This window comes from Xiphias gladius, chromosome 11, assembly GCF_016859285.1.
Source record: "Xiphias gladius isolate SHS-SW01 ecotype Sanya breed wild chromosome 11, ASM1685928v1, whole genome shotgun sequence".
Classification (NCBI taxonomy): domain Eukaryota; kingdom Metazoa; phylum Chordata; class Actinopteri; order Istiophoriformes; family Xiphiidae; genus Xiphias; species Xiphias gladius.
The window spans coordinates 21397771-21412344 of record NC_053410.1 but is presented as its reverse complement, the minus strand read 5'-3'; positions in this window follow the sequence as shown (position 1 = coordinate 21412344).

The following is a 14574-nucleotide window of genomic DNA, read 5'->3' as shown; positions in this document are numbered from 1 at the left end:
GACTGATTGAATGACTAACTGGGTGACGAAGTTCCACCATTGGTTGGCCAGATTGTTGGAGTTGGCCGTTGCTCTGTCAAAATGAATTGGTGTGAAGGGTTTTTTATCATCAGGGGGGCGTTTACAGGCAGTGTTGCCAACTTTACGCCTTTGTCGCTACGTTTACCAATTTTTCAGAACCAACTAGCTACAAATCTAGGAACGTTTTGGACTAACCATAGCTACTTTGCACCGAAGAGAGTATTGCCCCACGAGCGCAAGGTTGGGCTTTCCCTCTGCAGGCAAACCTTTCTTAAGTCTCATTAGATAAACCACACGACAGCTGAGCTTCTAACGTTCTCTCCATTGATCATTTTACAAGTAAATATAGCCGAAATCACAGCACAGCCATTCTCTTTAACTTATGTGTGTGGTGATTTTGTCAGATGACGTCGTGGGTATAAAATCAGGGTTTGAGCAGAGCAGGGCAGCAGCTGGGAAATGGCTTGGAAGTGACTGCTGGTTAACATGTGGTCTGAATGGGTCGCATTTCAGTCACTATTTCATACTTGTTCCGTTGTCTGACAGAAGAGTTCTGTTGGGAATCCAGTTGCATTAAAATACTGGGTATGTAAGCCCAGAGAGTATGAGAGAAGCAAACAGATAAAGGGATGAAACTTGCTGTCAAAAAGCAGAATGCAAATAAGACGCGCTGACATCATGAATATGCGAATCAGCATATTACATCTTCTAGCAACAAATTAGCAACTTCTCAAGCAGGCTTTAGATACTTTCCACTGAAAGTAGTTGTTTACAGCGGTTCCACAACAGTTTTCACCTATGTCCTCAATTTCGCAAAGTGACCATACACGGTGCAGCCATGTATTAGGATAAGACCTAGTCTTGTTCATGATGTAATTGACCCAAATATTATGATTACTGTGCAATTAAATATAGTCTCATAATCTGGAGTAGCCTAGTGGTTATGTCACTGTGATGTCAAGTGTTCATAGTGGTGTGTTGCTTTTGATGTGTTGACGCATTCAGTGTTTTATATAACTTCTGTCTTACTACTTTGTTGGTCGCTTTATGTGTGTCTATAAGTATTCTGATATTGAGCTTTATGACACCACCTCCACCATATGTTTATACTATGCTTTGTGTGTTGCTATGCCACAAGCTTGCATGTTGCCATGCTGCATGATTTCCCCTGTGCGATGAATGCTGGATTGCTGGGTTCCAGGGTCTTTATCTCTGTTTTAATGTGCTTGTATGTGCTAATGGCTGCACGTTGCCTGCTAATTCTTGCATAGTATTTACTATTTCTCTGGTACTTATGTGCTTTTGTATGTATTCTTCCTGATAATATACATGTCACTCTGGAATGTATGTACTGTACACAGTAAATTTTCTAAATGTACCGATAGGTAGTGGTGAAATTGGCTGAAATACAAAATCTAACATGGGGTAATTTTTCAGCTAAAATTTATTGGAATGTTTTGATAGCAATTTTAAATGAAATAATCAGTCCCCCTTTACAATGTCCGTGATTACGATGCCACCCTTTTCATTTTTACCAACATCAATACAGATTCATTACAACTGCCAAAATTTATATACATAATAGTATTATAGTATTATATCATTATGATTTCAATGTTCCTGTATAATGTGAATATATATATATTTTTATAAACGGTTACTAAATTTGTTGTTGTGACTACATCCCTTTCTTAAAGTACATGGAAAACCCAAAACAGGAAATCTTTCCAATATGTTACTTTGAAATTAACCACTCTTGTTGATGCTGTTACACTGATATCTTTCTTCCACTTTGGTGGGTCTGCTCTTCAGTAAGAGGACCTTCTGTTAGCACAGAAGACCGTTTTGAGATGACTCATACACACGTTAGAATCTCTATTTAGAAATGCTGTTGCGATGTGATGACCATATCACAAAACGTTTGCAGTGTGTCATTGTACAATGCTCAATGTACAGAAGAACATTTGTCATGTAGGAGCACTGGAATTAAGTGATAGATCAACTCTAGCACAGTCACCACAGGTGAAAGCTGTAATGGGTAGGCTATGTCTTATTCCCTGCCTTCTCCTCTGTTTTTCCCTCCTTTGTGTGTTTGTTTGTCCTCAGTTTGTATTTCTCCCCGTCTGTCTGTGTGTGTGTGTGTGTGTGTGTGTGTGTGTGTGTGTGTGTGTGTGTGTGTGTGTGTGTGTGTGTGTGTGTGTGTTTGTTTGTGTGTCTGTCCGGAGCTGGGTGTGGTCACCTTGTTCCTCTCCAACCCACTTGCACAGCTGCTTCTCATAAACTCATCACCTCCTCAACCCGGTGCAGTATTTAACCCCGGCTCATGCCTCCAGTTTCTGCCGGATTGTTCAGTCTGTCATGTGGAACAAATGTCAAGGCCAAGTTGTAGTCTGTTGGTCCTCATATTAGTTTGTATGTCTCAAATCCTGAGCTTCCCTGTGCTCTAGGTTAACAACTCTAGTCTGCCACAGTAACTTGTCAAATCCAGCTCTGTTCTCTCTCCTTCCTCTCGTTTTGATCATGGCTTCCCTTCCAGTCCGGCTATGTTACAAGCTCTGTCCTGGTCTCCTGCTCTCCATTTGGACCCTCGCTTCATCGCCTGCCCAGCTCCGCCGCTAATCCCATTCTCTGACCTGCCTCAGCTGTCAAGAATCCCTCACCTGTTCCGCTCCACTTGCTCTGCTTGCAAACCTGTTACACTCCTACGAAAGGACTCTGGTGAAAACAAACCATCTCTCAAAATCAAATAATAAATAATAAATCCTATTTTTAAAACTGCTTCTGCCTCTGAGTCTGTCTTCTTCATCTTTGGTCCTAAATTGAATTATTATAACAAAAGTATTTCCCAATTTCACAACATTCTTACAAGTGTTCAAGTAACCTGGTTCAATTTATTTGCAGATGCTTTTTTTTTTTTTTAAATGCCCTTACTTAACCAGGTGGGTTTCTCTGATAAGAATTTAGTTATCTACATTGTGCAATCCTAATTCAAGGTTTACATACATTATTTATGGTCAGAATCACATCTGCCTTATCCAACTATAATCTAAGATACTTGCTACACCCAATAATATAATTCATTTTCCTTGTTGATCATGTCACATTTCAGTGATGATCTCTGGCTCTGGGTTCTCAGCTGACTCATGGACGACCTCTGCACCAACTGTGCATTCTTTGTCGACCATCTCTGGGCTACATCTTCTCCTCTCCCCGTATTTCTGGTAGCCAAGGTTAACTTCAGGAGTCCAGTCTACAGACTCAATGTCGTTTAAAGCGCTAGGGCAGCCTAAAGAGAACATCAAAACTGTATTCAAACGCTTGTAGCAATAAGGTTTCACCTCACAACACACTTACGAGTCCACTAGCGTTAGTTATCATTTCTACGTATTGTTGTTCAGTTGCAGGGGCACAAACTCCCAACAAAGCAAAGAAAGGACAATAAGTCTTACATTACAAAGTAAGGAAACAACTAGTTAGATAAACATAGCCACATAAGTTAAGTCACCTTTGATGACGTGGTCACTGCTCACTGTTCCATTGTTCGTATAAAAATATGATTAGTGCAACTTTGAAGATATGTAATACAGCTATAATATGGTTGCACTCCTCCATCGCTTCCTCAGAGGCAGGGGAATCCACAAAACCCATCAACCCAATGGTAGTAAACTGATATGCTTAGCTGGTTAGTAAAAATATTAATCAAATTACACTGAGTTTGAGATTTTGTGACCACATGTCTTCCAAAGTTTATTTTTTATTATCAGCCTGTGTCAGGGACATGGCAGACATTGATGAGTACACATAAAGTAAGAGGGCGTTTTCTTGTACAAATCAGGCAAGACGCTTGCAGGGAGCCTGTGTTGGACACTGTGCAGTCTTTGATCTCATATTATGAAGTGTTTTTTTGGATAAGTGAAAATAAATGATATATCATCTGTCCCCCACATTCTGTATCCGTCTGTAAGTCCCTCAATTGTCCTGAATTCGGCTTTCAATAATAATTGAGACATACTTTGTACTACGAGCACAATCCTCTATAAAATCCAATCCAGACGCATAGAAACATGCAGCAACATTGTGATTTTCTACCACATGATGGGTTGTGTTTGCCACCTGCCTCTGCAACATCTGTGAAGTCATGCTTAATTTTAGGGAAGGGTGTCAAACTTAATCAGTGCTTCACAGGGTGGTCAAGTGCAGCTGTAAGGCCTTGTGGCATTTACCCTTGAACTGTCAATCAGTCTAACTATTCCTAACTGTCCCACAACTCTGTGTGAACCTTTGATCCATCGTTGAACCCACCACTCCTGAATTATCTCCGTTCAGCTGAATTCCCAGCAGAGAGGAATCAGCTCTGATTAAATGATCTTATCTCCTCCTGCAGTTCTCCTGGCAGGCCGCTGACAGACTGTTACAGGGGTTGGTTCAGTCTTTAAAGTAGACTGGAACGTAGCTCTCTTCCTCTTTCAAGCACCTTTACTCACTTTCACCCACTTACACCCGCTGTAGAAAATCCTCTAACACAAGACTGAAACATGCAGAAATGATAAAAGAAGCACAAATAACAGTATGGATGTTATGTGCCTGTGAAAAACATTTATCTTTATGATAAAACTCCCACTCCACTGGAAAACCACTTTAAAATTACAATGCTGTATCTTTTATAATTCTTTTCCCTTTGATGTATGAAAGGCTCTCATTCTCAGGAACACAATTTCAGCATGAACAGCGATGGATGATTGCCCACAGTGTTGATGTAGTTCAAAAGCAAGCTATTTAACTTGACCCTAATTTTAATGTTTTGTTTTGAGTGAGACATTCTTTCCGCCCAGCTGTGAATATGCTTTCATTAAATTGATTTAGCAGTAATCCATCAAAAGGTTTTTCGTGCCTCTGGAAGGCTGTTGTTTTAACCACACGTCTTTTTCCAACGGGATTCCTGTTGAGTATTTCTTTTAATACTGAGAAGCGATGGCTCAAAATGATCAATGTCATTGTAAATTCCACTCCTTGTTTTTCTCTTCACTCAAATCCATCTCCCATGTGGGACATTACATGGCAAGGCAACTTTGTGGAGCCACTTTGAAAACACATGTACACCATTGCACTTTTTTAATTTCCACAATCTCATTGAGAAGGACGCACTTATTCATCCCACTGGGAGTTTCCAAGGATTCGGATTCTGAACAGCTAGTTTCATAGAATGTAGATGGAATATTGTATATGATGTAAGTAAATGTTTGGTTGTGACCCCTCCTTCCTTATTCCTGTCCAAGTTTGGTAAGGAATAGCTTGACATTTCGGAAAAATGCTTATTCGCTTTTTTGTCGAGACTTAGATGAGAAGATGGATACCGCTCTTCTGTCTGCATGGTAGCGTTTGTTTAATCTGTTTAAAACCGAACTGAAAACATGCTAAGTTATGTTCAAGACTACTTCACCGCTGGGTGCGGTCACTTTCTGTATTGCCAAGTAATAGTTTGAGACATAACCCCTTGTAAAACCATAACATGTTGTTTTTTACACTTCAGAATTAGTACAGATTAAACTAACAAGATAAGTGGTAATCAGTGAACTGTGGAGGTGCCGGTAGGTGGATTTTGTGAGGACGGAGTCAGGCTAGCTGTTCTCCCCTATTTCCAGTCCTTAAGCTTAGTTAAGCAAAGTGTCTCCTGACTCCAGCGTCATATTATTTGGTCATGACTTTGGTTTCAACCTGCTCATTTAAGTCTCGGCCAGAACAGGAATAAGCGTATTTCTTTTGCTTTAGTGGAGGAAGAAGCTCTGAACTAAAAAAGTTGCCTGTTATTCATTGGTTGATGCTTTTGTAAATCAATCACGTCCTAGACATTGACCCTTGACCCCTGTAGTCAGACAGGTTAATTGAGTAGTTTAGTTAGTAAAACCTGTTTAAAAGTTACTTTCAGTAAATGCATGTTGTTGTACTTTATCATTTTTCCCCTATGTTATTTGCAAACCTGTCTTCTTGAAATTACGTTACTACATGTACTACTAATTTTGCTAGTATGAGTTTACTTTTAATGATTGCTGCTCGGAATAAAAAAAACTGGAATATTTGACACCTTCGGAATCTTATTAAAATGCATTTTGTAACAGAATTTTTAAAGGCAAATCTAAAGCCTACACATACTGTATATACAATCTCTCATAAAATTTGAACGCAACAATTCAAATGGCTGCATTTATATAGTCCCTTTATCCTCAGACACACACACTCCCACAGCAATGGCAGGGAGCTACCATGCAAGGTACTAGTCTGACCAGTGGGAGCAGTTTGGGGTTCAATGCCTTGCCCAAGGACACTTTGACACGTGGACAGGAGAAGCTAGGGATCGTACTGCCAAACCCAGTTATAAGTGGCCACCCTGCTCTACCTCCGGGGTCACAGCTGCCCCAATTCACATCAAATATTTCTTTATGTTGCCTGCTAATAACAGGCACTGAGAGTCAGATTTAATAGAAGTGCCACAAAATCACAATGTTAGGACTGGGACTGAAAGGGTTGCCGTCTGTTTATTTTCCACCCTTTTGGTTTAATTGTAGGGAGGTGTAAATCAGTTTGGCATCATAAATCTCTAATACGGACCGAACTGTCGTGATGCAGGGCGTAATGTATGTCACAGATGAAATAGTGTGGCATTGCAGTATCTGTGTAGGATGTGTGGGCGAGTGAGACTGGCAGATGAAAATAACCCTTACATTAACAGGGAAATGACAGGCTGTGACAACTCGAGGCACTCAGTTGTATGTCAGTAAAGTAATTTCATTTAACATTTCTATTGGCGTATGAAATATTATATTTGATATTTCAACATCAAAGCTTTAAAAGTTATTACAAGCTATCCTCAGGGCATGTTAAAATTAGATTGCAATTGTGTTTTTTTTGAAACCTTGAAAAAAATATTTCATTTTCGGATCAATTTAACATTCAAACAATGAAAACGTAAAAATAATTTCTGCTAATTGACCATATTTGAATATCTTTACAAAAATAAAAAGAGAGAATAAGCAGGGGAGGACAGTTAGAGTAGCGGTCACCATGGGAGACAGAAGTTTAATTTGTTTGTGTCCTACTTTTCAGCCTCTTCTTTTGCTCTTCGTGCTGTGAGAGCCTGGGATTAAAAAAGAAAAAAAAAGTAGCATTGATTGCCATCTGCAGCTCAGCTTTTTAAGCAACAATGTTCAAAGGCCTGCTATGATTAAAAGCAGCAAAAGATGCAGCCACCAGACCTCCACTTATTTGTGTCATATCTGAGGTCTGTCTTCCTCTCTGGCTTTCAAAATCAATTTGAGAGGGTGTGAAGTAGATGAACCACTCTGAAAATCAGTCTTGACCACCAACTCTTAAATAAGGCAGTTGCTTTCCTAAAAACTGTCACTAACGTATGGTTTCAATCACAAAGCATAAACTTTCCTTCCCAAACTGTGAAGCACCCTCTGAGGACCTTTGACCCAGGGCCTCTATATAAACACAGCTCTACATATATAAACATGCACCTCAGCTGCATGCTCGTCGGTCGCTTGTGTTGAATTTAAATGAGGTGTGTGACAAGGACAGCAGAGTCCAGACTGCGCAGGGCTTCATAATGACGGTATGAATCAGCACACAGCACCGGACTTTTCTGAGGATTTGACAAATTTCATTTTTGTTGAAGGCATCATTTGACAAGCACTGGGCATATAATTGCGCAGGTGGTGACGCGTGTTTTATAGGTGCTGGACCTTGAGAATTGGGGGCTTTTGCACCTATTTTCTTTCAGTTAACGCATATACAGTAACTACGGGGACAGCGTGTTGTGCTCTGAGCGCTGCCAAAATGCAGCTGGTCTACACTCTATACTGTGCCTGGACACATCCTGTGTAGAGAAAGGTGGAGGAGCTGCGGCGATACTTACGTGCTGCTCTTACCACGCGGCATGTGCAGACAAGGTGTAAAAAGTAGTGGAAAAGCTAAACAGGAACAACGGCTGGCAAATTATGTAGGTCATCATATTCAGATGAAACTGCCCGTCGAGCCAGCTGGGCCGGCCGATGCAGTTGAACTGAAGCAGGTACAATGCAGATATTAGATATACTGTATATGAGTTAGAAGCTGAGTGTCACGGGTGATTTATGACGGCACTGGGCTTCCATAGAAACGCTCACCTAACTTTTGGCACCCTTAAGCATTGTATACAGCTTATGTATTGATATACACATACTGTATACATATACTGTTTTTGAGGCTATATCATGCATTTATGTCTTCCTGTGTACTTTTCCTCAAAGAGATTTGCAGTCCTGCTCTACAAGCATTTTATGCTATACAAATGTTGTCAAAGTATCTCTCAACCTGATTGTCACCTGTACAGGACGGGTTTCAGATGAATGACTGAAGCTGCTGCTGCTGCTCTGCTAATGTTATGCTCATGCTACGCTTCCTGTGTAGACACTGTGTAAGTCACTAGACTGTATAACTGACAGTTAAAGGGCTCCTGATGTCACAGTTTGCCTGTCTGTTTGCCGCATGTATTTCTTGGCAAGCTCCTGTCCACTGTGCTGGATTTAGCACTCGGCTGACAGGCTGATGATGGCGCCTCTGGCAGCAGACATGTTTTTGTCCCTTAATTTATCCGAGGTGTGTAAATCACCCCAAGTGTCAACCTTAAGTGCACCCGCCATTTGGGTTGTGCAGCCCGGGCCCAACACAGCTCAGGAAGTCATCTCTTAAATGCGTCATAGCACTACAGAATAGCCACGTACCCTCGGTTGGGGGAGTGGTGAAGGCTGGGCAGGAGACATATCTCACTGCCCGCTTGTGCACAGTATTCCAGAGGGTTGTGCCATCTGCTATGTCTCATTTCTCCTGCTGCCACGAAGCTGGAGTAGAAGTAGAAGCTGAACCTCAGGTGGAAAGATGGGGATTTCTTGAGGTTGTTCAAAAGGGGTTTTGAAAAGCAATTTAGATAATTGATTGTCCATGTTTTTGTCATCACGTCCCTCAGGTGTAGCCTCTCTCTCAAATCCCTGACAGGGAGATACATGAGAACACTTTAAAAAAAACAAAACAACTTGTTGTCATTACATGCCAGTCTGCATCTAAAAGAGCAAGTGGCAAGTATTATACCCGAGAAGAGATGATGAAACCCTCCAGACACAGACTCCATAATTCATCAAATGAAAACAGTCTTGAGTCCTAATGTGAAGTGGCAGGCAGACAAACACTGAGTAGTAACTGACTAGCAAAACATACAAATCTTGTTCACTGGGGGTTGTTCCTCATGGGGATTGCTCAGCATGAAATTACAGTGCATCATATCACAGTCGCACACATATACACACACACACACACACACACACACACACACACACACACACACACACACACACACACACACACACCTCCCCCCAGCTATTTCACAGTCAACTAAGCATCTACATTAACATTCATTGGTATTTTCTCAAAAAGAGGCTGGCATGGATTAGAATTCAACAGATGTGCTTAAGCAAACCACATGATGGTAATGTATTAAAGCTGCTGCATCTCTGTTTATGTGTCTCAAGATTAAGCGGGGTTAAAGACTGAATTAATCATCCACTAGGCTTGTTTTTCACTTTTTTTCTTTAAGGTCCTCTCAGGGTACTTCACAATGTTGGGTTCGTTTGGAATAATGTGCCTGTTAACTAACTGCAAATGACGATGAGGTGGGATGAGGAAAAAGAGGCTGTTGATTGCTGTCAGTCAAACTCTCTTATCATCAGACTCAGGTAAAACCAATGCTTTCCAGAACCTCAGGCGCTTTTTCACACCAATCAAACTTCAAACAGCTCTCCCCTCAATTGTCCCCGTTTCTGTTTCTGACTCAGCCTGTCACTTCTTAAGAGAATCTCAGCCGCTCGCCCTTCGTACTGGCAGTGCCCCAGCACTGAGGGAGTCTGTCTGATTCCTTTTTTTCCCTGGGGGGAGACAGTTGACCACTATGTATGAGCAGAGATTCACAAATATCTGTAATTCCACCCACATTCCCGCTCCCAACTGCCGGGGGGATAAAAGTCTCGCCCAGCAGGTAAAACTTGGTGATTCTCAAAATGTGCATCCAGAGAAAATATAATCAGCATGCCGTGCTGTGTTTGCTTGCTGTGTGCTGAAAGCATCTTTTTGTACAGCATTGACAGACATCTAAAAGTATAGAGGGGTATGAAATTGTTATATATTTAAAGTAAAATCCCAGCGTTTTTCAGCCTGGGTCTTTTTGTCCCAGTTTTGGAATTTAACCAAACAGCTAGCTTGGCTAGCCAGCTAGCAAACTGCCAGCTCATCTGCAGTAATAACAAACATTTATTTCCTATAGTTTATTATTAATCATGATTCTATTTTAATAGACAAAATTTTCCAATTGTTTAGTGTTTAATAAGTGAGACAGGATATTTTTAAATACGGGGATAATGGTGCACATTTTCAGACAGTCTGTAGTAAAGGACATTCATAGTGTTGCACTTGGTTGTACACCAGAAAAATGACAGAAATTGGTGTGTAGAGAGTGACACCTCCGCAAAGCTGAACAATCACAGTGTGAAGTGCGTGTGAATGTCGGATCATCAGTTTCGGAAAGTTACAAAAATGGTCAGATATAGCCTGCCTAATCCGAAAGATGTAGGGGGAAAGGGTTTCCATTTGATCTGACAGGCGGTTCTGATGGAGTGTACTAACCCCTTCACACATTTAAACAAACTGCCATGTGCTAATGAACAGGCAGCTGTTTGGTGAGCTGGCAAGTTTCTCTGAAAACAGATCCCTATGCAGTTAGCTACAATAGCTGATCCAGGGGGCTTATTCATGTATTTAATTGAGATGGGACTCAGAGACAAGCTGGAGAAATCATCCGTGTAAAATTTAAGTTTATTTGTTGTTGGTAAGATTTAGGAGGCTAGCGCTACTTGCCCCGATATACAATGCTTTGCTGGAGTTTTGGTTCCTGAAGCCCTACATCATTGGTGGTGAGTGCTAAGTAAGCATGACCCATATTGAGAATGGCTATACATATGAGAAGATCCAGGTTGAAATATGTCAGAATTTCCCTTTAAAGGGCATTAATCCCCGCTTATTAAATCATCAATGAAGGAATCCAAGACAGGTAATGATACATTTTCCGGTATGATTACTGAAGCCAAGTGATTTATGACACCAGAGTCATCATGGGATGGCTCGGAAGGTGGGAACTGGGAGTCCTAGCCAAACTGGAGGGTGTAACCTCTTACCACAGTCTCATTGTTGCTATGGATACACAGGTTGACGAATGACCTTGCAGTGATGGGGTTTCAACGTGCTCTCCCCTTCCTCCTGCCAGGTTTTAAAAAAGCATTTAATTGAATTTAGCCTCATGGTTAAATGTCAAATGAGATATACTGAATGCCTAATGACTTTTATAAAACACTGGATAGGGAATTCATGATGACCCCCTACAGTTGATGCCACAGCTGTCTGAGATAGCACAGGTTGAAGCCATACAGTGAAACAGGGATGTAATCACTTCAGTGCTTCAACCCATCACTCACAGAAGGTCAAGGTTATTCTCAACTCAGGTTTGGATTTTTGCATTAACGCATTTTACATTTTCAAGATAAGTAGTATTGAGGATATTTCTTTACTTTCTTTTGGCATGGCTCTATTTTCTCTGAAAACTGCAATTTGAGATTTTAGGATGTTAAGTCATCCAAATCAACAGTTCTTCCCCTTTGGTCTAAGATATTTCATTTTTATACCGTTTGGAATAAAAAACATTCCTAGATGAATCAAGCTGAACCAGATGGTCAGGGGAAGTGGAATCCCACAGATTGTATGATGGCTGTAGATTCAAAGTTCAGCAATGTCTTGGCAGAAGAACTTCAAAAATGGTCGAAAGAGCTTCCAGAGAAAAAGAAAAAACAAGGAGAAATAAAATACCAGCCAGTGAACTAAAAAGTGGCACCGAATGATATATGGCGGATAGAACAGGTCTGATCAAACAAGAGGAAAACACAGTCAGCAAAAACGTTTTCTCTTTTAACTAGTTTTGAAGTCAACTCACTGTTTTCTCATATTTGCAATCTACTGAAAAATACTGCATCAAGTAGCATCAAGCATTAAGAGCGATGGTTTTTGTTCATATTAATTCTCTTATCGCTCTGTACCCATCCTTGACCCACTCTTGTTTTATGGTTGCAAATGAGTCCATCAGCTGTGATAAAAATCTTAACTGGATGGGTAATTTCTCTTGATTATATGTCAGGATATTAGTTCTTGCATGGTGCTTTACTTCATTTCTACATAAACAACAATAAGATCATGTGTGGGGAATAATGAAATGATTCCAGTGTGGTCCAAAACTCCTTCAGTAGACACCAAACCTAATTTCTCCCATGAGATGTCCATTACACATTAACACCTATGTTACACTATACTTTTATGTAACATGAAATAACATTGTATGTTCATATACAAAGCATGAAAACTGTACATTTTACACCATATATGATTCTAAACTATTTCGAATGGGCAGAAACAACAGTATAGTAAGTGACTGCAATGGTGCACAACCACAAAAATACCTATAACCCTCCTAAGGCACACACTTTAATGGAAATAAACATACACACGTTTGACCTACGCTGTGTCATTATAGATTGATGGCTATTGAGGATTTTCCTTTACTTTAGTTTCTTCTCTCTGAAAATTAGAATTTGAGATTTTGGGATGTTAAGTCATCCAAATCAACAGTTCTTCCCTTTTGGTCTAAGATATGCCATTTTTGCACTATTGGAATAAAAATGATTCCTAGATGAATCAAGCTGAACCGGATGGTCAGGGGGATGTTGATCCCCTGTAATCATCCTAAGGCATACACACGTTTGACCTTCGCTGTGTCATTATAGATCTTTGGCTATTTGTATGCAAGGTTACAGCAGAGAGTCAGACACCAAACACTTGACTTTTAGTCCAATCAGCATGACAACATGGCAAGTTGCTGTTGTCATGGAAAATCACAGCAGCAAGACCAACACACTGTGCAACACAACCGCTCATCGACAAGTCCTGTATCTCCTGTTACACACGTTTATTTAGTTTAAGATAATTGCTGACTCGCAAATCTTAATTATGGGTTGATTAAACCTCCTAGGTTGCCAAGGTGTGGTGATGATAGGGCGTTTAATAGGGAAGCTAAGTTGTGTCAGTTTTAATGACAAAAGTGAGATTATTGTTTAAAAATACACACTTCGGGCTTTTAAAGGAATTGAAATTTTAATTACACTCTGTTGTGTGTTTTCTTTGACTGCTGTGTAAAGATGCTCTGTGTTTCTTGGCTTAAAACAACAACTATCAAAAAGAAAAATTTGGTTACATGATAGTATTTCCTGTTAAGTCCAAACAAGCATCACATTGGTCAACAAATCAAGTGACTGACTTCCAATCACAGCCATAGGTGCCTGTGAAAAAACATGTTGGAATTTCATAATAAACTGTGCAGTCAGAAAACAAAATCTGTGACGTTTGGATTGGTTAAACTTTATTTATGTATTCACGGAGGACATATGCTGTTATGATCATGTGGCATACTTAATATGGCTAAACATCTAGTGTGAACTGATATGCTGTGCTGTACAGACAGTATTTGATTTTGCACCATATTGGCTTGAACACTAGATGGCACATGAGGTTCAATAATCAACACTGTCTTGCAGACGGAAATTATTAATATGAGTATTTCCCAGGGAGGTTTTCTCACCGTAATACATGAACTCCTTTTGATTTCCGTCCCATTTTTGAAGTCTGAGAGATTCCCATAAATTTCTATTTTGAAGCCAACCAACACTTCAAACACTAAAACTGTCTGTTTGACGTTTCAGACTGCTTTGAAGAGCTTAACCGTGATCTCATCACCTTGAAACAAGCAGCTTAACTTGTCGGTTTTTGGAGACAAATTGTCTGACGGAAAACACATTAGGGCTTCATCACAATTACAGAGATGTTAGTCAAAAGACATTTTGAATATGTTACGTTAAATGTTTAGCTCAGCTTCTCTAATGCGTCACCTCAAATCCCTTTTCACTACATACAAATGCACACAAACACACAGAAGCACACAGAAACACATAAACTTGCTGCAATGGCCAGGCCAGAACTGTGAACTGTGACCACTTAACACCAAACAAAAACTTTCCACATGGCTTGCTAAGTCAGTGCAATTGGTTTAAAGATGAAACAAAAGGTTTTCATGTGAGATTACAGAAGAGAATTCAAAAACAACATGATTTTTCTGCGTTCACCGATGAGACTTCAGTCATATGGCGGCTGTATTGTGACTGCTCCACTTTCTGAGTTGTTAAACTCTTCTAATAAGGTTTATGTAATTTAGAAAAGCTGACAGGGATCGGATCGTTTTAGGGCTTTAATGGATCAGTTAGCATGCGAGGATTAAGCTGCTGGAATATTCCCTCATAATTTTCTGTATTAGTGCCAGCCAGGCGCCCTTCTTAATACAAACACAGGGTGCAGGTCATAATCAGATTGTGCTGA